We start from the raw sequence: 26,687 nt of genomic DNA on the forward strand, positions 1-26,687 counted from the left end.
TGTAGGCTGGGGCGTATGTGCCTGCGTAGATAGAAGTATAATGATGCTAGTAACAACAACCAGCATCTATTGATTACTTAGAAGTGCCAATAACTAGCTAAATTCACAGAAGGACTCTGTGAGTTCAGCACTATAATTATGTTCTTATCTAACTGCAGATGATGAAGCTGAGGTACAGAACAGGTATCTGCCCCCAGTCATAGCTAGTAAGTAAAGGAACAAGGTAGTCTGGTTGCACATTTCATGTTCTTAATACTCTTTTTGTGTTTCCAAAGCATAGAATCCTGGTACATGTAATTTTTTTCCAGCCTACATCATTCCGATTCAGATGAACCAACATTACTGACTTTTACTGTGTGCTATCAATGAGTATATATATATATATATATATATATATATATATATATATATATATATGGAATATCTTAGGAGGTAAATTGCTATGTAACATACAAATCACTGACAAAACTAGAATTAAAAATGTGTCTCTCTCCTTTTATCTTCTTGATTTCATGGATCACAGTGTGTAGTAATTATTTATACCTTTGACCAGTACATCTTCTGTTACCTCTGCAGGCTGCTAGCTGTTATAAGAGCCACAGTGGACACACATAAAACAGGTAGCAGAATTCCACCAAACCCTTTCCCACTATCTTTATGCACACACAGAGAAAGGCCACCAGGGGTTAAAATGGCTAATATTAAGAAATACACAAGCTGGACAGAGGGCCATGCCTGAAATCCCAATGATTTGGGAGGCTGAGACAGGAAGATCACGAGTTCAAGGCCAGCTGTACCAACTTAGCCAGACCCTCAGCAACTTTGTGAAATTCTGTCTCAGAATTTTTAAAAAATGAATTAAAAAGATTGAGGATATAGCTCAGTGGTAAAGCACTCTGGATTCAATCACCAGTGCAAAGAATAAGAAGCAAGAAGGAAGAAGAAAAAGAGGAAGGAGGAGAAGAAGAAGGAGAGAAGGAGGAAAAAGGAGAACAAGAAGAAGAAAGAAATTCACAAGAAAACATGGGTCTAGTTTACTTTGCTCCACACATTTCTATATTTTTGGTCACTTAATAAAAGTAAACTCCACCTATTTTTCTTCCTTCTCCATACACTTAACTACATTTTCAAATTTAAAACAATAGGATCTTGTCTAGTGTTTTGAGGTCTGACTGGAGTCACTTGGAACATCACTTTACACCCAGTGAGTGGCAGTAGTAATTAATTTTCACCATGATTTTTATTATAATCTGTCCTTACCTTCCACTCCTGTTCCCATGTTCTGACTGTCCTGGTCTCTAGCCCTCCAACCTCTGACATCTCTGTTCACAACTGAAACAATGTACTCTGTGTAATCACATTCCATTTGTTTTGCTAATATAAGACAAACCAGAACAAAATCCCCTGTGTTCTCAATCCCTTGCTAGATACCCCTTTTTGTTTGTTTTCTTTCTTTCTTTCTTTTTTTTTTGGAATCAGGAATTATACCCAGGGTGCTTAACTCCAGAGTCATATCCCTAACCCCTTTTATTTGTTGTTTAGAGACAGGGTCTCCCTTAATTGCTGAGGTTGGCTTAGAACTTGTGATTCTCCTGCCTCAGTTTCCAGAGCTGCTGGGATTACAGACGAGCACCATCATGCCCAGGCAATTTCTGTTTTCTTAACTGAGGATTGCTTCTCTGCAATCCAGTTAGTATATTATTCATATCCTGCCTCTTCCAGGGCCAAGAAGAGGAGGCGGTTTCTCCCTCCTCAACAATGTAGTTTCCAAACCATTATTTTCCTCGGTTGGAAGGCACAAAAATAAATGATTATACCTTTGGGGAGAAGGCCATCTAGTCAGCCTTCTTCCTGCTCTTGTCTGAAGGCTGCCTAGATGCAGGGATTTTTTACGTTAAATTTGGTTTATTCTAACAAACCATTCACTGATATAACCATTTTCCTAGCACTCATCAAAAGTTTTCTTTTTTTTTCTCTTCTTTTACAATAACTCACTCCAATGGCCATATTCTTGATTTTGCTTTGGTAGTAATTGCTTAACCTCTTCAACATTCCACTTAAAAAATGTGAGCTTTGTTTACAACTTAATTCAAAACCTATCTTTAAAAATTTATTTTTATAACACTTGTTCTTTTGTAAAATATTACCATACATCTGTGTCTTTTCTACCTATTGTATTCCTCCTGTCTTCTAACTCGACCTCCTGCTCTGTTGAGCTTCTATCCCATGATCTATAATTCAATCTGTGTTCCCTACAATGCCTTTCATCCCATTTTCTCCTTGTCCCTGTGTCAAAGCAGTCTGATGCAATCCCAACTCGGGATTGATCCAGATCTCTGCCTCTTAGCATCCCTGCTCCGTTGCTGTGCTGGACAGCTGGAGGGACAGAGGACAGTGCACTCCAGCTTCCATGGTGCTGCCAAACTCTTAACTGATGCTAATTCAGCAATGTCTGGTCCTTCAGATGTTTTTGCATTTGCTTCCTCTCACCTATTCTCCACACTTTAATAGGTTTTCATATCTCTCCATCTCTTCCACCTCTTCATTTACCAGATAACAATACCTTCTACTTCACAGGGAGTTATTAGATAAAATCATTAAGAATGCAAAATATTGATTTAGTTAAAAATATAAAGGTGTACTTTTAGTTACCACATCACTGGCCACCCGTACTTATGGGCTGCCTGTTGAAAAGAATACTTAAAGCTATATTTAAAACCATCAATAGGTTCTTTAAAGATTTAATCTTAGATGTCATGAAATTTCAGCTAATGCAAATAGGAAACACTGACTTGTGAAACTTCTTGAATTTAAATTTTATGGAAACATCAGACACAAGTAAATCAAGTCTTGTAGCTCTTAATAAAGTCAGAGAATAAATTAAATGTAAAACATACACATTTCAGCCAGATTTCTTTTGGCATTAACAGGCAGTAAAATGATCCACCACACACTGCCAAGCTGCAGAGTTTTGTAGACCACTTCTGAAATGTAGTATGTAGTTTGTGTCAACCATCTGCTAAAACCTCTTTACTTCCTGTCATTTGGCTCACATGAAATTAAAATATCGATAGAAACAATTTCTGCAGGGAAATTGGAAAAGTTAATAGGAGAGTCAATTAAAGGTTTCATGAGATTATGTAGTCTAATTTCTTGATACTTCTACTGTTCTTAATTATATAACAGGACTAAGAATAAACTACAAAATGCAATAGAAAGTCGTCTCTGCCAAGCATAAGCAAAACTATAAAGACATCTCTGGGTTAGGTCAAATGCTGTGCAATATTAGATTCACCACAAAAGCCAAGTCTGCATACAACAGCAGCCATAGTAGTAAGAAAAATTCCAATAAAAAGGCAAACCTCGCCCTATAATAAAAGAGTAAACACGTTTAAATGCCACTGTCGGAACGTGCTGGCTCCCTGCCTCAGTGCTCCTATATTACAGCTAGGAATAGCTCTTCCTTTCCAACTGACTGAAGACTTGTTTCTGATTTCATTTTTTTAAAACATGAATGAATAAAAATCCTTGTCTCAGAAAGTGCTATTTTATCAGGATTATTGAAGAAATAAGTGTATAGTTTAGAATTCGTGCTTGGTTTCTTGCCTCTGTTGTCAGGTATGTTTATGCACTTCTTAGGCACCTGGCCAGGCTGCATGGATCTCTGGGATTATCCCTAAGGCTCAGAAAGTACCTCCTTAAAACCTCCTATTAGTGTATTTTCTGTCTGAGCTAACCCATAATGTGCAATCTGCTTCCCCACCTGGTTATATAGTACCTTTTTTTTTTTTTTTCACTCATTCTAGTAATCTTTTTTGGCTATATGTGGTCTTCAACTCTATAAACCCCAAGGAACCTTCTGGTCCTCTGCTCCTAGACTCTATAGACCTGTCTCTTCTATTGATATTGAGACAGTGAGCAAACACTGTCCAATTCCAGAAGAGGCTCATGATATCCTCACTTAAAAATAGTTGCAACTGCCTCAAATAACCATCAGAAGCCAAGTAAATTCTACATCACAGTAAGCGAAGGAGTTTGTAACTTAGATTTTTTTAATTCATTTATAAGACCAATTTTTTTTTATTTGTAGTGTCATAAAATTTCCAGAATAAATATATGTTCTATTACTTTTATGAGTTATAGAGAGAAAGAATCTCTTTTCAGTCAATCTCTTCATAAGATTTTAAATTGTAATCCATAAAAAGTTTTGGACAAATGATTCAAAATGTAAAGTAATATTTTTAATAGTAACTGACTCTATTATTTGCTAATTGCTATTTTTTGCAGCAAATATCAATTTCTAGAAGAAGAACATATTAATGCAAACCTTGTGCATATAATATTGAACTGAATATTAAGAGATAACTTTTGTAATCCTGAAAATAGCTTAACTTTATTATAAGCTAAATTCAGAGTCAAAATAACATGCATAAACTTCTACTGGATATCATTTTCTTTAAACAAAGCAATTTAAATCATCTATGCTGAAAAGAAATAAAATAAAACCAGAGAGCTTTGCAAGTATGATTCTTCCTGAAGAGAAAAATAAAAAGAAAGAAAAAAAACAGATTTAAACAGAATCACCATGATGATAACTTTTATGTCTGGAAAGAATACTATACAGAAAAGTAGAACTTTTGGAACTTGGTTATGGTTTATTGTAAAAATGATAAAATCTAGATGCTTCAATATGATATTGTAAAATATCATAAGCATTAAACCCTTTCTACTGGTTTATGAAACAATTATAAATAAAAATATTTAAAATGTTTTTGTAATTTGTATTTATGAAGCAAGATAGGGGAAAACTAAAGCTAATTAGAGTTGGATAATATTATAGTCAACTAACCAATTGTTTGTTAATAGTCACAATTACATATGGTTTGAGTTTTTTCATAATACTGGGATCAAATAAAGATGGGATAATTAAAGCAAAAAAACACTGCACCTCAGATCAATAAAAACATAACTAGCTTACTCTGAGTGGTTTAATAAAATAAGCACAAACGGTCATATGTATAACAATAAGCAACAATTCTCCATAAAGAAAACCCCAAATTCAGTATAGATAAATTATTTGGAGAATTTTAACAAATTTGTAATATTGAATGGCCGATTTTCCTCCTTATATCTAAATTCATTTTTGAATGAAATTATAGATATTTGAAAGTAAATTATTAGCCAAACATCTTAATTGTAATAAGCTAAAAATATGCATTGAGAGATTCCGGTTCAATGAAAGATAAAATATTCACACTCTACACAAATTATTTGGGCTTAAAATAATTAAAATTCATGGCACTTAGTGATATAGGATATACTATAAAGATATGAACAATGACATTTTTCCCATTGAAAACAGGGAGAAGTTATTTGAAAAATTTAAAAAAGTAAACAGTTTCATGAGGACTTGTAAGGAACACCACAATTTGGAACAGCATTGGTGGGTAGTAGTCGTACTACAATTTACCCTTATTTTCTGGCCTCAACTCAACTTAGGGTACAACTTGGAAGTGAGTATTATACTGAATAAAGAGAACACTAAGAAATTTTCCCTGAGACTACCTAAGAAGGTGAATATTATATTAAATATGACAACAGCCCTTCAATAAATTTTCATGCAGTGATTTGTCCAACCAATAAACTTCCATTCATTGATTCATCTGAAAATTATTTACCAAGTGCTTATTATGGCCAGGCATTTTTCTTTTCAATGTTGATAGTCAATGAATAAAATAGTTCACTGGATTGTACTTTCTACTAAGGGGAGTCAGATCATAAACAATAGGCCTAATAGTTAAGCATATTCATGAGGTAGTTTAAAATAGGTGAGAAGGGCTTTCCAGAAAGATAAGAATATAAGAAGTTAAGGGGAATGAAGAGTGCTGGGAGAGGGAGCCAGACATTTTTAAGTAAGGTTGTTGGGAATCATATCTGCCCTGAGATTTGAAAAAGGTGAGGAAGTCTATGGTGCTGAATCAAGGTGGGTGAAGGAGGGTATTCATGTAGAGGAACAGAACATCCAAACACCTTTAGGAGGGGGCAAGCTACTTTTACTAGAGGTAGAGTGAGATGGTGAGAGAAAAAGAGGAAGAGTGTAGGACAAAAGTTCAGACAGAAAACATGATGTAAGAAAATCATATAGGCTTTAAAAGACCATATAAAGTCTTTAGCTTTTACTCAGTACAAAGCAGAGAGACACTGTAGGTTTTTAATTAAGTACAAGATGGAAATGATCCACATTATATTTAAAAAGTGATCCTTCTCGTATATGTGTTGAAATAGACTGTGTGGAGACCAGACATGCAACAGCACATTTCATAAGGCTATCATATAAAACGTTGCTCTAAGTAGAAAAATGTGATCATACAAATATATGGTGTGTGTATGTGTGTGTGCATGCATGCACACACACACATGCGCGCAAGCACACACTATTTACAGAGACCCTACAAGGACTTGTGTTCCATAAGAAATACCCTAGGAAATAAAATTCATGAATTCTTCATGTTCTAGAGGCAAGTATATCTTTTAGGTAATCTTCAATAAGCACTGTGCCTCACAAGTAAAGTTTGATAGGAATTAAGCAGCTGAGAGTCTGAGTTTATAATATCTGGCAGGATCTATAGGGCAGGTATATTGTGCTGTCATTCAAAAGTATAACCATATGCTTTGAAAAAAAACTGGTTTTTACACTGACACAAGACTAGTTTTGGTTATTACTGACTTACAGAAGTGCTAGTGATGATTGATGGTTGAGAAATAAAAAAGGGCTCTGATTAGAATGCTTGCCTTGGTAGGAGGAAATATGATCTCTCCTCTTGATCAGCTTGAGATGACAGAGGAACTATGGTATATTTATCAGCTTTTCACTGTTGTGACTAAAATACTTGACATAATCAACTGAAAGTAGGAAAAGTTTATTTTGGCTCACAATTTCAGAGGTTTCAGTTCGTGGTTGGCTAGCTCTATTGCTCTGGGCCTGAGATGAAGCAGAACATCATGGCTGAAGGGCCTGGCAGAGGAAAGCTGCTAGGCTCAAGACAGCAGGAAGGAGGAGGGGTGGGAGACAGGATCCAGGGACAAGAGGTGTTCCCACCACTTCCCATAAGCCCCACCTCTGAACACTGTATTGTTGGGGACCAAGCCTTCAACACATGAGATATGAGATGAGCTTTTGGGGGCATTTCATAAGCAAACCATAACAAGTGGATACATTTAAGACTATTCTCAGGAAATAATTGCTCTAATATATGGTCAGAATAGCATGCATGGCCCAATTCTGTGCTCCATTGTAGTGGTTTCAATTCAAGGGAAGACCATAAGGTGTCAGATTTTAATTTTATGAGAGGCATTAAGGTTTTGCCAAGGTATTTATATTTTATATTTGTATGTAAAATTTGTCTTACAACTGATATAAAAGTACAGTTACTACATTATGGATGATATTTTCATTTTTTCAACAGTAAACCTGAGTATGGCTCAGTGGTAGAGTGTATGGAAAATACACATGAGGCTCTGGGTTTGATTTTGGGCACCACATAAAACAGCTATTAAAATTTCCAATATTAAACATCTTTTTATAGTTAGAAGATATTTGTCAGATTAACTATTTTTATTATTGATTTTCATATTTGTTTTATGACAAAAATTACATAATAATGATAGTAATGTAGATTACATAAATATTAGAATGTAACAGTAAAGTATCATGTTAATTTTACACAAATCAGATATACAGAATATATCCCTCTGTCTCCCAGTGTGGAACACTGGCTCTGGAAGGTAGAATTTGTATTTTAAATGTGATATCAAATGCATGAATAAGTCTCCAAAAGAATGAAAGTATGATTAAAGAGAAATGGCTCTCAATAGTATGAATATTGATAGATTATTGGTTAATTTTCACACTCTACTTGAGTTGGTTACTATAAGCTAGTGAAATACAACATGGGGATAAATATGATTGCAGGAGCATTGGTACTGACATATATACCTTCATAGCAGACTATATTCCACATTGATTTGGCTAACTAAGGTGATATTCTGAGCATGCGCTGAAGTTTGGCTTAAAATAATTAAAATTCATGGCACTTAATGATATGGAATATACTATGAAGATATGAACAATGACATTTTAGTAACTGAATTGAAGAGAATACCTGTAAGTACAGAAATTTCAGGGCAAGGTAAATATCATTGTCTTAAAGACTCAGTAAAATCATGCTATAGCATTACATTTTCTAAGGTGTGTTGAAAATAAATAATTAAAAAAAAACAACTTGCTGAAAAAAGGGATACTTGCTCAAGTAGATATTGCAAAGTGGGTTTAAAAAATTAGTTCAGGAGTGTGCCTCTGTATAGAGCATGTGCTTAGCACATGCAAGGTTCTGGGTTCAATCCCAAGCACTAAATAAATAAGCAAACAAACAAATAACAAAAAACAGTTCAACTTCTTCACTGCAGAACATCTCAGAAATTTTAAAGTGGAAATTGGACTGTGACTCCCGAAGAGAAAAATAACCAAAGGAAGAATTTTCTAAACTTAATTGCCCACAGGAATTCGCTCATTTTTTCCCCACAGACCACTGTGTGAAGTAAATGTTTTACAGAATATTTTGGGAAATGATGCTCTACCCTGATCTAAATACAAGGAAGTTGCTAACACAGGCTGTAGAATCTTACAGGCTTTTCTTCATTCCCACATTCTGCTAAGAAAGCCTGTATATGATCCCTGACAAATCCAAGTGAACCAAAGAAGATAACTTCTGTGATCTATAAATTAGAATTTTTTTTAGCTACATTTTATAAAGTAAGCTGAAGAAAAACCTTTTTCCCCCCGTTTACACCTAACTATACAAGCTTATACATAAAAAAAATAAAAAAGACAACTTTTAAGACTCATCCTGGGCCCTCTTGAATGGCCAATCTCAATTCTGTTTTGCAGCTGACTTCATGCCATCTAATGAGACATAAAGATGGATGATAGATCCATAAATGTACTCCTTTCTCTCTGAATATACTGCTGTACTAAAATATCAAAACTCCATGTACTGCAGCTCATTACCACATAGATTTGCTTATAAAAAAGAAAGAGAATGAAGCTAAAAATTCATCATTAATTGTTTGTTGTATAAAAATTAGTGTTATAGAGAGCATTTCTCCTTAGGACCAACATGATAGGCTGTAGAAGAATTTCTGGCAAATACAAAAATTCAGTTAAACTTTTTAACCTGTACACATTTTAAGAGGCTACTTCTATCACTCAATATTAATTGAGGCTGACAGTGCATGTAGAGTTATCAAGCAGCATGGGGCTTAGAAGTATGGTTTAACTCTGATTTCTGATTTCAGGAAGCTGTGTTTCATGGGGGAAAAAGGATAGACACAATTGCAAATAGCATATTCACTGTCAATTCATTCTTCTCTCTAGTATATTAAAAGTGCACTAGTATACTGATCAATTTTTTTTCATTTCTGAAAGTAGATTGACTATTTTTGAAAAATAAACATTTATTTCTTCTTTAAAATTAACAGTCTACTATAAACTTTTATAATCTGAGTCTTGAAGTTTTAAAAGTAACTTCTGATTTATTTAATTAGCTAATATAATTAACAAACTTTGAATTTTCTAAATGATAAATTAAGCAATCATTGTCTTGGTCTAGCTTTCAAGTGATTCTGACATTCAAATCATAATATCAATAACAGATGAATGAGCCAAACAGCAGTAGCAATGTGCTTTAAAAGAAAACTACTTAAACAAATTTCCATACAGGTGTTTAGGCAAAAATGGAGTTTGCCAGCAAAAATTAGAAAAAAAAAAATTTAGAAAAGTTTCAGTACGTTTTGTTCCATAGTGTTTATACATGTATAAACATCTGGATGTCTAGAAATGTTAGGCATTAATGTTTCACTTTGGAATGGCTTTATATATCTAGTTCACGAGTACCAACATATTATAGAGATTTATTAATGATTGCACTTGGTTAAGGGTAAGCTAAGTTTTGATGCTGTTTATAAAAGGAAAGAATGATGCTGTTTTTTTAAATGAGAGATGGAAAAAAATTTAGTAAAATGCTGAAATTTGGTGACAACTGCCTAAGGGCTGGTGGGGGGAATAGGCTGTATTATGCTCCCTTTTGGGAAGTTTTGGGTTTGTAATGTACCCCAGTCTCAGTGGTTTTGAAACATCTGCCCTTTACCCCACCCCCCCATCAATCACAGCTATAGCTATATTATGGTTCTGGAAGTCTGATGGACTTGAAAAGATGTTAGTGAGCCTGGATTCCAGAGTGCTACAGGTATGACCCAGAGCCAGGCCTGTCATGACCTCAGGAGGACATTAATTTCCTACTCTTACCTGATCTCAAAGTATTTACAGCAGATAATAAAAGTCAAATATGGTGTGAGAGTTGTTTAGTTTTCAAATTAATTTCATTTCCTGCCGTTTAAACCCCATGTTCAATGCAAGCAAATCGCAAGTAAGGAGTGAGGGAGGACTGATATTTTTCAGATTGATTAAATTGGAGGACAGTAGAAAATCCGATATCCTAAAAACATTCTCTCTGGTCACTGACACATGGTAACATTTCTTCCATTATATTTTACTGTTATTTTTTATTCCAAAAGAATTGGCAATAAAACATGTATGCATATTTACAGATATGGATATTCTAGAGTCTGGTAAAAATGTTTCCTATTTTAGAGGACAAGTTAAGGCATTTCTCACAAAGGAGAGTTGAGAGCAGTGGGATGGATTACAGATACTTTGATGGATAATGTTTAGAGAATCAATTCAGTTGTAAGGGGAAGTTTGAGTGACTACAAAAAGTTAATTTAAATTTTAATCGAAATCTCATAGTTAGTTTTCTTTACTCTTGCGTATATTTTTAATAATGAGTTATATTTCCTCATTTTATTACTTAAATAAGAAGTTTAAGGTCAGTAAGCAATAGACATTAAAGTTTCATGTTTATTCAGAGTATGCAGACCCTTTTCTCCTGCGGTATCAGACCAAGTGTTATGGTTGATATTGGGAGAAAAGAAACCTCAAGATGAAATACACTTCAAATGTAGTATAATTGATATAGCATTTGCATCATGCTTCAAATAAAATTTGGAAGAGAGAATTACTCTGTGAAAGGTAATGGATTACTGTTTGGTGATAAAATTACCTCATTGTAAGATAAAATATCCATTCATTTAAGAAGATTACTAGAAGCCTATTTTTCTATTATAACTATCTTCAGGTAGTCTGAGGCAAAATGACTTGTGCTTTTCAATATATATCATTTAATTTCTAATATAGAAAAAATTTAGCAACTTAATGCAGTTTTAGTCATACAATTTTATATTTCTTTCTCCCATACCAAGACTTTGATTTTTCTAGTATAAGCTTCCTTAGTATTGGATCTATAAAAAAAAAGAATCCTCTGGACTTTTATGCACTGTGGTAAATGTTCATGTACATTTTTTTCTGGGTAGAGTATCCTGGGTTTCATCTCAAAGTGTCTTCCAAGTGATCAGTGATACATGTGAGTATTAGAAGTACTATAGAAAATATAACTCATACAATATGTCCTTTTGACTTTATACAATGTTATAGCCCAATCCTTTTTTTTTTGGGGGGGGGGCATGTTCCAGGGATTGAACTCAGGGGAACTCGACTACTGAACCACATCCCCAGCCTTATTTTGTGTCTTATTTAGAGACAGGGTCTCACTGAGTTGCTTAGTGCCTTGCTTTTGCTGAGGCTGGCTTTGAACTGGTGATCCTTCTGTCTCAGCCTCCCAAGCAGCTGGGATTACAGGCATGCACCACTGCGCCTAGCTATGATAGACAATTCTTTATGCCATCACTAGCCACATGCCATTTAACAATACTACATGACTATTCTCCTCTGGGCTCATTTTTTTTTTTTTTGGAAGGTAAATACTAAGAACCCTGAGATTCGATTAAACCATTGGAATGAGGTGAGAACTGTTGGCTGACAATTTAATTCTTTTTCTATGCCCCTCCTTATCCTGTATTTAAAGAAAACATCTCCGTAAATGTTAGCATTATTCAAAAATATTCATTAATTCATACACTCAGAATTTCTACAAATCAAATGAATTTAAAAAGTATTAATGACATATTTGGGAAATTTATTAAATAATTTCGACTACATATTTATTAAATTATGGGATAGTGTTATACACTGAGATCTATTAAAATTACATATGCTTAAGGAAGATGAATTTTAAGGGAAAGCAGGGTTTTGCTATTTTCCTTTAAAATTTAAAACTATTTAGCTCATTTATCAATTTTACATTGAACCTGAATAATTATATATATATATATATATATATATATATACACACACACACACATATACACATATATGTGTGTAAATATATGTGTGAGTGTGTGTATATATATATATATATATATATATATATATATTAGTTGTAGATGGACAGAATGCCTTTTATTCATTCATTTATTTTATATGGCATTGAGGATGGAACCCAGTGCCTCACATATGCTTGGCAAATCCTCTACCACTGAGCCACAACTCCAGTCCCTGGATTCTGAAGAATTTTTAAATGTTAAGGGAATATTTTCCTTTAAAATTTATCCCTGGGGCTGAGGTTGTGGCTCATGGTAGTGCGTTTGCCTAGCATGCATGAGGCACTGAGTTTGATTCTCAGCACCACATACAAATAAATAAAATAAAAGTCCATCAACAATTAATTAAAAAAATAAATCAATAAAATTCAGCCCTATTAAACATATGCAAAAAAACAAACAAACGCCGAATGTTTTCTCTGATATAAAGAGATTGATTCATAGTGGGGTAGGGAGGGGGAACATGGGAGGAATAGAGGAACTCTAGATAGGGCAGAGGGGTGGGAGGGAAAGAGAGGGGGCAGAAGGTTAGAAACAATGATGGAATATGATGATCATTATCATCCAAAGTGCTTGTATTAAGACATGAATTGGTGTCAACATACTTTATATACAACCAGAGATATGAAAAATTGTATATTTTCTTAAGGAAGATGAATTTTAAGGGAAAGCAGGATTTTGCTATTTTCCTTTAAAATTTAAAACTATTTAGTATCTGTGTAATAAGAATTGTAATGCATTCCGCTGTCACTTATTTTCTAAAAAAATCAATAAAAATAAGATATTAAATTCTTAAATTTAGATAAAGTCATACAAATATAGCAAGACATGACATTACAATAATATACCATGTTTAAACTATTGGTCTTTCCCTATCCTTATAAGAAAACATACCTAAATAAGCCACTGTAATTTGAGGGAGAAAAGGAAAGACAGAAATAAGGAAGAGAGGAAACAAAATGAAAAACAATATACTTAAGATAACAGTGAATCACAGTATATCTGTGAAATTTGATGCAAAAATAATTAGCTTTATTTGAATGTAGTTTGAAATTTAAGCCAATTTTCCAACCTGTAAAATTAGAATCAGTAATCAAAGACAAGAACAAGAGGCAACATTTGAGCTTTAGCTGATAGGAGAGATCCAAAGGGCCATTAGGAAAAGAGAGCAGGACCTGTGAGAGCACACCAGGCTCAGGGGTCCCAAAGGTGAGTGAGAAGAAGCCCTGGAATACAGGTGAACACAGAGAAAACTGGTAAGGAAGTCAGGTGGGAAGAGTTGAGTGATATATAGACACATAGAGACAGAGAGATGGGCGTCACCTTAATGTCTAAAATACTCCAGAGATTCCCTATGCCGCCCTGGACTCACAGTGTAATTCGTTCTTTGAAAAGCTCTGTATAACTGGTTTCCCTACCCTCCATATTTCTTTGTCTCCCCCACACCCACCCCACAGAAAATACACCATTTCCCTCCGCCCTTTCCAAAAGGTATAAGATACCAGTTAAATGTATAATTGTTTTTACAGGTAAGAAGATCCTAAAGGTTCAGAATGGTAATTTCAAAGAGAGAGTGATTTATTCTTATTCTTGAGGAAAAATAATTGTTTTGGTTATTGTCTCAGTCCCTCTTTTCCTTCTGCAGCCAAGTTTCTGATGCATTTTAATGCAGTGTACCATTAACCACGACTACTAACACTGAGAAGGACTATGCTGTAACATGAGGAGCATCAGCTACTTTTTGGCAATCTGTAATTCCAACTCACATTATTTTTATGCTTCTACTCATACCACAGGAGTTCTTCACATACGACATATCTATGTTTAAAATAACTGTAAAGTTCTTTCACTAGTGCATTGATACTATGAAAATCAGAAGGCAGAAGCATGAAGGAGGTCCTGAAAAAACAATCATAAAAATATTTTTGAAGTATCTAAGAATTTGTAAGAAAAACTGCACCTGCTTTACCACTAAAAATAATATTGCCGAATAATTCCTGAATGATATTGAGTCCAAACTTTTCTATAGGCATTATAGGATGATATAAATATGAAGACACCTAACGCTAAGTACAGAACCATAGCCTCCACTGAGTGACTTCCTCAGTCCTTTCCAATATGGTATCAGTGATCTTGTAGCATCTGGGCCTTCACATTTTGAAAATTAACCTGATGAGGAGGTAGGCATCCAGTCCATATCTCTTGTCATCCACACTGATAGCTTGTTGGTAAAATGAGGGTTATATTTTACTAGTGGTTTTCAGAGGGCCTTCTTTAAGAGCTCAATGTCTCTGAAAATTCCTTAGGGTACTGGCAAAAATCGAAATAATTACAGGCATGGTGGTGCATGCCTGTAATCTAAACTGGGCAGGCTGAGGCAAGAGGATTGTGAATTCAAAGCCAGCCTCAGCAACTTAGCAAAGCCCGAAGAAACTTCCCAAGATCCTGTCTTAAAGTAATATATAAAAAAAGGTGGGGGGTATGTCTCAGTGGATAAGCACCCCTGGGTTCAATCTCCAGAATCAATCAATCAATCAAATAAAGAAACATAAAATATTTTCAAGCATCTCCCCAACCATTAATATTTAAACAACCTTGCAAAATTGTTCTGAACTTAAAAATTCCTTCTAGCTCTACAATTTTATAAATAACTGAATATAAGCATGAAAATATAAGCTTTTACATAGTAAAAGTTTCCTGTGATAAAGAGGTCTAGACTTGATGCCAGTAAAGCAGGGTACCTAAATAAGTTTTGGAAACAAGATGATCTTTTTTCATAAGTTTAATAATGCCATTCATATAGGGGTAATATGTGTTTTGAAATGTTTTAGTTAGAGTATCTAACTTCTATCATAAGGGTTACTCCCCTTTTATCATAAACTTGTGCACTTACTCGCAAATTGCTCATATTAGCAACTCAGCATACTTCTTTAAATATAAAGAATGCTTTTTATTCATGGTTGTCTTTTGTATTTAAAACTGTGTCTGGGGTAGGGCAATATCCATATTTCACGGGGGGGGGAATAGTTTACTCAGTGTAGTGTAGATATTAACTGGTTTAAGGAGAATTGTCATATGCATGATATTTGTGGGAGGTTCTCCTTTCTCCTTCAAAAGAAATTTCCTCTGATTATAATATCTATCCTTGCTTAAAAATATTCTTCTAAAGCTTCACAAATTCCTCAAATAACAAGAAAATTAGAAATGAGAAGGAAAGGGCAGAGAGGAGTAAAATGTAACTCATCTTGGGAAAATATGCAATAGCAGATGCTGTTTTCTATCCGTTCTGGGTGCCCTGGGTATCAGACAAAACCAGCGAGACAGGGTGAAATAATTACAAGAATCTGTGAGGTCAAATTTTTTGTGACCGAAACAAAGATAAATACTAGTTGGAAAATGTGAAGTCCCAGATGAGAAATGTGGTGGAAAACAAATCATGTAGAGTCTCTTAAAACTGTAAAATTCTATTAATCTTGTTATAAGACACAATGGAAATGTCCATATTTTAGCAGCCAACCCCGAAAATTCTGAACTTCAGAACAAAGAAAATGAAGTGAACAAAGAATATCTGAGACATAGTAGCAATCCAAAAGTAAGCAGATTTTCAAAAAATCACTATTGACTCATTATGTAAATAGAAATGCTGTAAGTGATGATTTTCTTTATACAAGCACAGTACCATATTGCCCTGTCACGACACATGACTAAAATGGTCAGGGTCACTCCAAGTGAATTTGGGGACTAAATAAAGATACAGACACAGAAAGTACCTTTTTTGGGGGGGTTCAGCGACGGCTTCTTACCCTCAGCTCCCACAATGGGGACAAGGCAGGCAAGAAAGAGAAGGAGGAGCACATTCTGAACTCTTTTATTGGGAAGAAGCCATTCAAATGAGGGAAGGGGTCAGCTTTCAGGGGGTTGAGTCTAGCTTCCTGATGTCTTACCATCAGCAGATTGACTGACATCTTGGAGGACCATGCCCATCTCAAGTGCTGTGTGGGGATCATAAGCAGAGTGAGTGAAAAGGACACATACTTCGCGAGCACAGAAAAGCAACGTCAGTCCAGTTCACTTTGTGTGATCAATGATCATAATTTACAATACAAACATCCCATGGCTGGCTTACCACATACATAGCTCCTGTCCAGAATGACTCCCGACATTGCCCCAGTGATTCAGTAATCAAACATGGCATCACTACCATCCTTATACACCCATTATTCACATTTCAATCTCACAACATGCTGTTAAAAGAAAGAATTGTTATTGATGGATCTGTAAGTTAAATGAATGCTCAGGTTACATAATAATTTACCATAATATTTATATCATTAAATAATAGCTTCCATTATGAGATATATATATTTATTTATTTATTTATATTTGACTTTATCTGTGTAAAACATACAGAAAAATCTATGTACCTAGATTTTATAGAGGTAGATGTTTGGTGAATATGATGCCTTTTCTCTTATAGAATATTACATTATTTGATTTAAATTATATAATTTCTGATTTGAACAACGTTGTCAATATTTTAGAAGTGGCATCTGATATATAACCAATAAAATTTAAAATTTTGGGTACCTACAGAATCACTTTGGATGTTTCTATAGGCTAAATACAAAGAGAACTCAGTAAACCAACTTAGTTTTGCGAGAAAGATAGTGAGTTGAATGTAGGTCCTTTCCTTTTCCTTATTATTCTTACATACCAATGTCATTTAGGTCCAACAGAAGCTGGGATTCTCAGAAGCTTGTACACATGACTGGTTTTTGGGAGGTCTAGGTAAGATAAGTGACAGCAAAGGCTTTTACTCACTCTGAGTGGAGTGAAAGAAGAAAGACCAACTCTAGAACATCACAGAATGGTAATGGTAGAGTGAATATTTGGGAGAATTTGGATTACAATAATTTATACTCCAACCATGTACAAATTTGACACAGACCATCTTGGGTCTACCTATGATCTCTGGCCAGAATGAAGCCAAAAAGTACCTAAATGGGTAGACTGTCAAATATAGGAGAGTTCAAGCAGACTGGAGCAAAAGGATGTGCTTTTCAGGTTTTTCATTAAGATTAATTATTTATTTATTTTGTGTGCGCCTGTGTGGTGCTGGGAACTGAATCGATGGCCTCATGTATGATTTACCACTGAGCTAGAATCTCCAGGCCTTTTACTTTTTATCTTGCTTTTAAATTTTGAGACAAGGTCTCTCAACATTGCCCAGGCTGGCCTTAAACTTGCAAGTCTCCTGCCTCAGCCTCCTGAGTAGCAGGGATAACAAACTTGCACCACAGTACCCAGCATAACCATTGATGGCCTCCAAGACTCTTCATTTTGAATCTTTGTGGGAAGGCTGCTCCATTTTTACTACTCTAAAGGACAAGTGCCACTAAAGGTACCTAAAAAAACAGACTCAAAATTAAGAAAGAAAAACAACAGAAGAAAGAACAGCCATAGAGCAAGGGCCATTGGAAAACCTGCCCAAGGTAATAATGCTGCCAGAGGGAACAGAGAGAGACCCAAATGGGGAAAACAAAACAAAACAAACAAACAAACAAAAAACAAAAACCTGAAGATAGAGCTAAGACAATACAGTTACAGTATTTCCCGAAAAAACAAAACCAAACTAAAGAGTGAGCACTGTATCTACATGATTTCCCACTTAAACAACTCAGAAGGATGGAAAAGAGCATCCTCACAGTTGTGTCCTGAATTTGTGGCTCAGCAGACTGTGCAGAAGGATTGCCAAGCAAAACAAGGAGTTAGAATCAGTAGACAAACACAAGTGGAAGAAAGATCCAGGGGATTTCCCATGTGAAAGGAGTTACAAAAGAAGAAAACAGAAAGTTTAAGAAAGGAAAATAGGCAACAGGGAGAGAATTTCTCTGACATACTAAAGCTACCTAATTGAAGAGGTAACCATTTCCAGGAAGGGCCAATGAGAAGAGAGCCAGAACTGAGCTCACATCCCTATCATAATATTCTACTGGAGAAGCCAACAGTAAACAAATGAGTAATTAACATATAGAACAAAGCTGATCTATAACACCAGAAGCAGGAAGATAGTAAAGATTCCTGAGACAAAAGTGCATAGCAGCAGCTTTCAGCTCCAAGTAAGAAACCAAGTCAATTGAGGGTCTGCAGCCATCCACCAGTCAGAGAGCCCATCGGAGGGAACTATTTGAAATGAAGATTCAAACAAAAACAAGCCAATCAGATGATTCTAGAACTAGTTTTACAGCATGTCTTACAATTTCACATCATCTCCCAGTCTATCATACATGACCATTCACCAAGCTCTGGGACCAGTCTGAGCTGGTGTGGAGAAAGGTAGAAGGAGATTAATGAGAGGATCACACTGTCTTTCCCCACTGCTATCCCCATGCCATAAATTTCAGCCTAAGACTGTAACAGCGAGGTAGGAATTACAATTGGATGTGAAATTGAAAGTATTAATTGGAAATAACTCAGCTTCTTAATACCTGCATGGCCTAAATTGAGGCTCTTTTTAAAGAAATGAGTGGAACACTGTGTAATTTGTTCAATACATGATTCAGAATAAGAAAAGATGGGTGGGAAAGTACTATAGTGGTAGAGGGCTTGCCTAGCATACATAGGTGACTCTCTGAGATCCACCACAGAACTTAAAAAAAAAAAATGAGAGTGTTATAAAAAATAAAACTCATTGTTTGTACCATAATGGGTAAAAAAGTACAAATCATCCAGTAAAACCTGTGCATGTGGTGTAAAGCATTGTTGAGTATGTGTGTGGATGGTGTGGATGGATCTCTCTGTCTCTCTCTCTCCATATATATGTATGTATATATACATATATATACATATATACATACATATATATGTATATATATATGTATAATCTCATTACATTACCCAGAGAAATTGGGCAGAACAAGCAGAAAAGGAACAGCACCAACAATAATAACAAAGAACATAGAGATTAAAGATGAGATGGAAGATACATTTCTTTGGGGATTTTCCAAGTTCTCTGGATATCTAGTTTAAATGCTGTTTGGAGAATCCAATGCATTTTCCATTGTAGCTTGCTGAAAGGAGTTTCAGAGCAGTAAAATGAGATCAGTTAATCAAGGAAGGGCAATTCAAAATAAGCTTACATTGTATCTTAAGTAGCTGCAAATTAGCTCTTTAAAAAGTAAGAACTAATCCCTAGAACAGAAGTTGAAGACACATTTCAGAAATACATAATCTTGCAAAACTAATAATCAGTTTCATAATGTGTTATTGCCTATAAGTTTTTGATGGCCTTTTAACATCTTCCATATGAAATACAATCTTTGACCAGGGGGTCATTAATACCTTTAGGAAGCTATCTCTTCATCCCCACCTCCCCCTTCTCTTTCTTTCTTATTGGATAACTGACCCATGTCTGTATGGTGGTGGTCTTTGACAGTAATTACTCTTTATGGATATGAGAAATGTCATGCTTTGTTTGCTCATTCTTGCATACTGTGTCATCACCATCATCCTTATATAACCATCTTATTATCCAATATGGTCCCTCATCACCAATATTTTTCAAATAATTCTTGATAATCTTTGTACTCTGAATTTTGAAAACAGTTTTCTTGTTTTTAAATTCTATGAGAATAGTGACTAATATAACACAAATTTCTAGGATCAAGCTTGGCGTATTATTTGGTGGTCAGAAATATTTGTTATATTAATTAGTATAAGTTTTTATTTATTTAAAATTATTTACAAAATTAAAATTATACACTCTCATGAATTATGATATTGAGGCACTTTTCTGACCCCTCCTTTTTTAAGTTTTACTAAATTCTTCAATAACCATGAGTTCATTTTAGCTGCTTCCATCTGTCAATGCATTTATGGTTGGTGTTGGCATATATTCCTATATACAGGCACAGAATAAACATTCAGTAGATTTTCAAATATAAACTAAAATTTAATCTTCTAAAATACTTCGTGTACAAGAATCTGATAAATTTAAGACCTGAGATTCTTGCCTTGAAGAGCAAACTTGACCTTAGGTACAACCAATCTTTAAGAATGCCAATAAATTCTCAGGGAATATTGCTAAGCCTGAATGTTAGGGACTACTTATAGAATTGCAAAAGCAGTTTCTTTTATTATAATATTAGCTAATGGGGAACAAGTAACTGATCAAGTTGAAATTGTGGTATAGATAAAAATGGGAAGATGATTCTGGACATATAAAAAGCAACAAAAATTCTTGTAAAGAGCAGACTTGGGGATTTCAGAACTTGAGCAACTAGTGAGACCAGAGATGATTAGTGATAAATCATCCTAACCATGGATTCATAAATTTTCCCCATCACTATGCAGTAAGCATTTAATTATCTGCACTGACTGGAAGTAAAACATACACATGCAGACACACACATGCACACACGCTCACATACACGTTTATTCAGTTTTGTAGAAAAATCACATTCAAATGGTTATTTTACTCTTCACTGCTTCTTTTATCTGTCTTCCAGGTTATGTCAGTCAGTCAATAAGCAATGTGAAAGCAGTCTTGGATTTCCATAATAATATAATACTTATAGTTATTAGATCTGTTATGGGAACTAATAATGATTTTAGTTACAATCCAAGACATATGTCTGAATTCCATTATAATTTATCAGATATGAAGAAATGTTCAATATTAGATGAATATAAATTTCTCCAAATAATATCAGAGATATGATCATAGTGCTATAGCAACACAGGAAACATTTCTGAGAAGTAATAATTACATACATTCATGTGGCTTTGTGCTTACTTCCATCAGTTACCACACTATTAGAATATGGTTAATTACAAGAAAGAAAATGGAATTAATTGGTTTTCAAGATAGCAATATGAGAAAATTCTTGACAATATTTTAATAACCACAACACTTAAGGAGAGATATCCAGGTTATAGATTGGAGTTCCCTCACTGCATTGAACATTTTTTTTTTCAATATTGTAACTGATATTTCTCCTGCTTATGTTATTGCTGTAAGTGCTGAACTCCTTCCATAAGCTAGTCAAAAACATATCTGCCAGCTCCTGCCTTTCAGATCTCATCATTTATCACTATAAATTTGACTAGCTTGTGGAATTTGTTTGACATTTTCTACCCCTATATATTCACCTGCATAAAAGATTGATAAAATTACTACTTTTATCAAATTATAACATAAATTTCAGTGGTACATTTTAATACTTATCTTTCAAAACACTCGAAAAAATTCAGCATATGAAAATCTAGAAATTCTTCCTAGAATGAAAACATCTGATTTTCTTTTCTATTTTCCTTACATACACTTATTTTCCTGTGTGATTGCTGTTAGTAATCAGTGTCATTTTCCAATTATAGCATCAGCATTAGTCTTTAAGAGGAGAAAGCAAAAATGCCTTCTGTTGGCTTTTATCTTAAAGAAGAAAAAAAAAAAAAAGATCTTACTTGCCCTCCATATCAAACTCTTGGTGGATTTCCTGTATGGAGTTCCAATGTCTCAACCTGAAAAAATACTCCCTAACTCCCCATTTCAAGAATCATGGTTATCAAGAAGATACACATAGAATCAGATGAAAGAAAGAAAAAACCTGGAACAACCCATATGTTTTTCTGTGTTGAACTGAATTAAAAGTCTTACAAATGATACTAGTAAAGGATTTACACAAATGTAAATCTTTACATAGGCTTAAATGATCTCTCTATCTCTTCCTAAAATTATACCAACCTCTGGTGGGGATCATTAGAGACTTGAGCTAGACATGACAGATGCTTTTCAACCCTCATAATAGTAATCACTGCATAGCTTTGTGTACTGGGAAGATTATGAGTTTGGGACAGGGTTTAGTAAAAATAAATAGTGTAAGCTCTAAAATATATGAATAGCATAGTTATTGGTTAATGTAACAAATAATTTGTATGTTATTTGTGATCTAAGCCTAATCTACTCTTTGTGCAGAAACTCCTTACCTTTTCTGTGAAAAGATACTAAAACACATTCAATGAACAGAATTTCATTGAATGCTTCATCATTTCTAATCATGAGACAATGTATTCTATCTCAATCATGAATTAATAATCAAGCAATATAGTAAAACTTGCTAATTTAGTTTCATTGAAGATGAGTCAGTCATCAGAAAAAATAAAACAATGCCAATATTTTGAGATAACCTGTTAAGTGGGGTTAAATAATGGGACTTTGAGGGCTGGAGATATAGCTCAGTTGGTAGAGTGCTTGCCTCGGATGCACAAGGCCCTGGATTCACTCCCTAGCACCACCAAAAAATAAATAAATAAATAAATAAAAAGTGTGGGGGGTTTGTATTCAGGGAACCCTATAGGTTTTAAATAGACCCATTTACAAATTATGGTGTATATTTGTCACCCCAGAGTTGCACAAGACACAACCTGCATAACCATACCTGATAGTAAAGGTGTCTGAAATATAAAAGAAAGAAATAGCATAAAATATAACAATGACAATATTCCTTCACCTATTTACAACATACAGAGGGAAGTACACTAATATTATTGAAGCATATATTAACTTAGGACTTAACATACCTTTTGTCTTTATTCACCACATAATTTATTTAATCGTCCTAATCTGCATATTAAGACAAAATAACAATTGTAAGGAAAACTTTAGTATAGCACATCTCCAAAACATTACTTTTGGGACTGCAAATTGGTGCAGGCAATTTGGAAAGCAGTATGGAGATTCCTGGGAAAGCTGGGAATGGAACCACCATTTGACCCAGCTATTGCCCTTCTCGGACTATTCCCTGAAGACCTTAAAATAGCGTACTATAGGGATACTGCCACATCGATGTTCATAGCAGCACAATTCACAATAGCTAGACTGTGGAACCAACTCAGATGCCCTTCAATAGATGAATGGATAAAAAAAATGTGGCATTTATACACAATGGAGTATTACTCTGCACTAAAAAATGACAAAATCATGGAATTTGCAGGGAAATGGATGGCATTAGAGCAGATTATGCTAAGTGAAGCTAGCCAATCCCTAAAAAACAAATGCCAAATGTCTTCTTTGATATAATGAGAGCAACTAAGAACAGAGCAGGGAGGAAGAGCAGGAGGAAAAGATTAACATTAAACAGAGACATGAGGTGGGGGGGGGAAGGGAGAGAAAAGGGAAATTGCATGGAAATGGAAGGAGACCTTCATTGTTATACAAAATTACATATAAGAGGTTGTGAGGGGAATGGAAAAAAAAAAAACAAGGAGAGAAATGAATTACAGTAGATGGGGTAGAGAGAGAAGATGGGAGGTGAGGGGAGGGGGGGATAGTAGAAGATAGGAAATGTAGCAGAATACAACAGTTACTAATATGGCATCATGTAAAAATGTGGATGTGTAACCGATGTGATTCTGCAATCTCTATTTGGGGTAAAAATGGGAGTTCATAACCCACTTGAATCTAATGTATGAAATATGATATGTCAAGAGCTTTCTAATGTTTTGAACAACCAATAAAATATTGTAATAAAAACAAACAAAAAAAAACATTAGAGATTTAACATTGGCCATGTTCAAATTAATAATGTCTTATCTATCGCCCAGTCACTCCACGTTTGATAAGGCTCTAGTGCCTGAATAGAGACCAAGAGGCTGTGAATTTTCCTCAGGGCAAGAATAATTCTTCAGTCTTAACAATTCATTTAAGTGCTAAAACTCAGTTGGTTTCCAATATCCTAAAGCATCTAGATATTTCACAAGGAGTTACAGGTTCTAAAGTTAGTGGTCTTGGATGAAGCAAACCCTTGGATTAAGGGCAAGTTGTAAATTTTATATAACATATAAGAGGGAGAAGGTACAAAGCACTAACTATGGAAAGACTATTTTGCAGAATGAGATGTCAATGGAATTTCTGAGTCCTGCCCTGCATTTGCCTTGCCTATCATTTTAGAACACATCTTATGGGCTTATAATTGTTTTAATTCTTTGCTGTGATGTTTGTAAATGTTAATGTTCAGCAATGCTAGAATTTTATGAAGTTTGACATTTAATGGAGAAACCTATATAATAAAGTGATTTTATATAATTAAAAAAATGGGCAGTTCATTTTTGTTCCTTATGGTTCTGGTGATGGCTGAAGTAGACAAATATCTACTTTGCTTGGTGCTGAAGCAGCAAGGCAAATAGAAAAAAAATTAATCAGGTAGAAGGACTTTCACTGATGGAAAGATTTATGAACATTGACAGAGTTATTAGTAGTCTTCATGATGTTTATATTCTAGCAAAGACATTAGCAATAAACAAATAAGTAAAACATACATAGAATAGCTAAAGATGAAAAGGTATCAATAAGTGAAGAGGCCAAGTGTGGTGATACACACCAATAATCCCAGTGTCTCTGGAGGCTGAGGCAGGAGGATCACTAGTTCAAAACCAGCAACTTAGTCCCTAAGCAACTCAGTGAAACCTGCCTCTAAATAAAATACAAAAAAAGCAGGGTAGGGGTGTAGCTCAGTGGTTAAGTGATTCAATCAGTACCAAAGGGATAGGGGGGAAAAAACAAAGAGGGTTAGGGCATGATGGGACAATAAATTGGAATGTTAACTAGGGTGGGCAGTGATACTGTGAACAAAACATAACAGGATGGTATGATAGAAGGTAACAGAGGCAGCCCTTTAGATTGTGTGGTTGAGGAAGAATTTCTTGCCATACTAATATCTAATGTGACTCCTTAATGATGAAAGACAGATGTGCTGACATTTTAGAGAAGAATCTTCAAAGGCCCTTAATGAACAGTGGTCCTGGAGTATTGGATGAACAAAAGCCAGTGTGCCGGAAACAAAATGAGGAGCAACTATGTACTGAGATGAAATTCCAGGCACAGGCAGTGAGATTGGCCAAGGGAAGGTTTTCATTCTTTATCTGGGTCTGAATATATGAGATATCTTGATTTGGGGTACCATCCCCAAATGTGACTAAGACACTTATTTCATGGTGCTAAATGATGGGGATATAGCACTGACCAAGAGAGATGCCATCTTTGTCTCACACATATATATCTGATGGAGAAGCTACAAGTGAAATTATTACAAGTATCATAAAGTCTGAGGTCTCAATATGAGATATGTCATTGATAATTTTAATAAAGGAGGGTTGACTTAGCCAACAGCCTGAGCCCAACTTATATGCATCAATGAAATACTAATTTGCCTAACATATTTTACTACACAAAGTTATTCCTAGATATTTCTATCTACTGTAACAGCAGACTACATTTTGAAAATAATTTATGGAGTGCTTTATAATGTTCTAAGTCTTTTCATATGCATTATTCTATTTAATATTCACAAAATCTGTGATAGAGGTCAATCAATTATAATTATCTTCATTTTAAAGATGAATAACTGAAGACCTGAAAATTTAAATGATTTATCTATATTTATGAAATGTGTAAGTAATATAAGCAGCCCTAGCCTTATTCTATATTATGCATATTACCAAAGTTCTGGTCTGAACTAAACAGCGAAATTTCTTCCTCAATATAGCACTAGGCATTTAGTTTGAAGGCAAAAGAAAAAAATAATAATAAATTCAGATAAATTAAAAAAAATAAAGAGAAAATTATTCCTCTTACACATTTTAATTATGGTATAAACTTTGGGAATAGCTATTGATCTTCAGCATCTGGCGTCAGAAAGTTTTTCCTTTCTTGTTCTGTAGCCAGTGAAAGTTTTCCATGTGGGCTAAAAATGAAGAATTCCAGAGGAGATTAAAGTGGTATATGTACAAAAAAGGACATTTTGTTGTTGTATTGGAGTGACTTAAATGTTAAGAGAATTAAAGATCATCTTCTCTAAAAAAAAAAAAAAAAAGAGTGTACAGAACATCCTCATTTCTAAGAAACATGCATATATTTAGGGAGGTCTGCAGGTCTGTGTGCATATCGAGTTAAGGAATACTCAGATTGGTATCGGATTGGTCTACAACCTTGTCTTAACAAAAATTAATTTTTGAATTGGACACATAAATCATGGCTAGTTCTTGATCTTTTTTCTTTCTGAAAATTCTCAGATTTTTTTTTTCTTTTCCTATTCTCAAAATCAGTGCCAATCAATGAATCTCACCATTTTCTCTGAGTATATTACTTAGTTTAGAAATCCACAGTTTCTTCATCTCATAGATGAATCTTAGCCTACTGTCTTTCTTTCTGCAGAAGACTATCACACAGATGCAGACATTCCAGAAAACTTCACTCAGCATTCTCTCCTCATTATCTTATTCCCAGTTCTAAGCCCGAT

General features: G+C 34.6%; 1 protein-coding gene across 18 annotated transcripts in view; it reads right to left on the reverse strand.

The window, feature by feature from the left end:
• Khdrbs2 (KH RNA binding domain containing, signal transduction associated 2) overlaps positions 1-26,687 on the reverse strand; it is a 587,319-nt gene that overhangs the window by 272,041 nt on the left and 288,591 nt on the right. The window lies entirely within an intron of this gene.

The sequence above is a fragment of the Marmota monax genome, unplaced genomic scaffold (assembly GCF_021218885.2).
Source record: "Marmota monax isolate L192 unplaced genomic scaffold, Marmota_monax_Labrador192_F-V1.1 WCK01_AAM20220418_F8-fsc00116, whole genome shotgun sequence".
NCBI lineage: Eukaryota > Metazoa > Chordata > Mammalia > Rodentia > Sciuridae > Marmota > Marmota monax.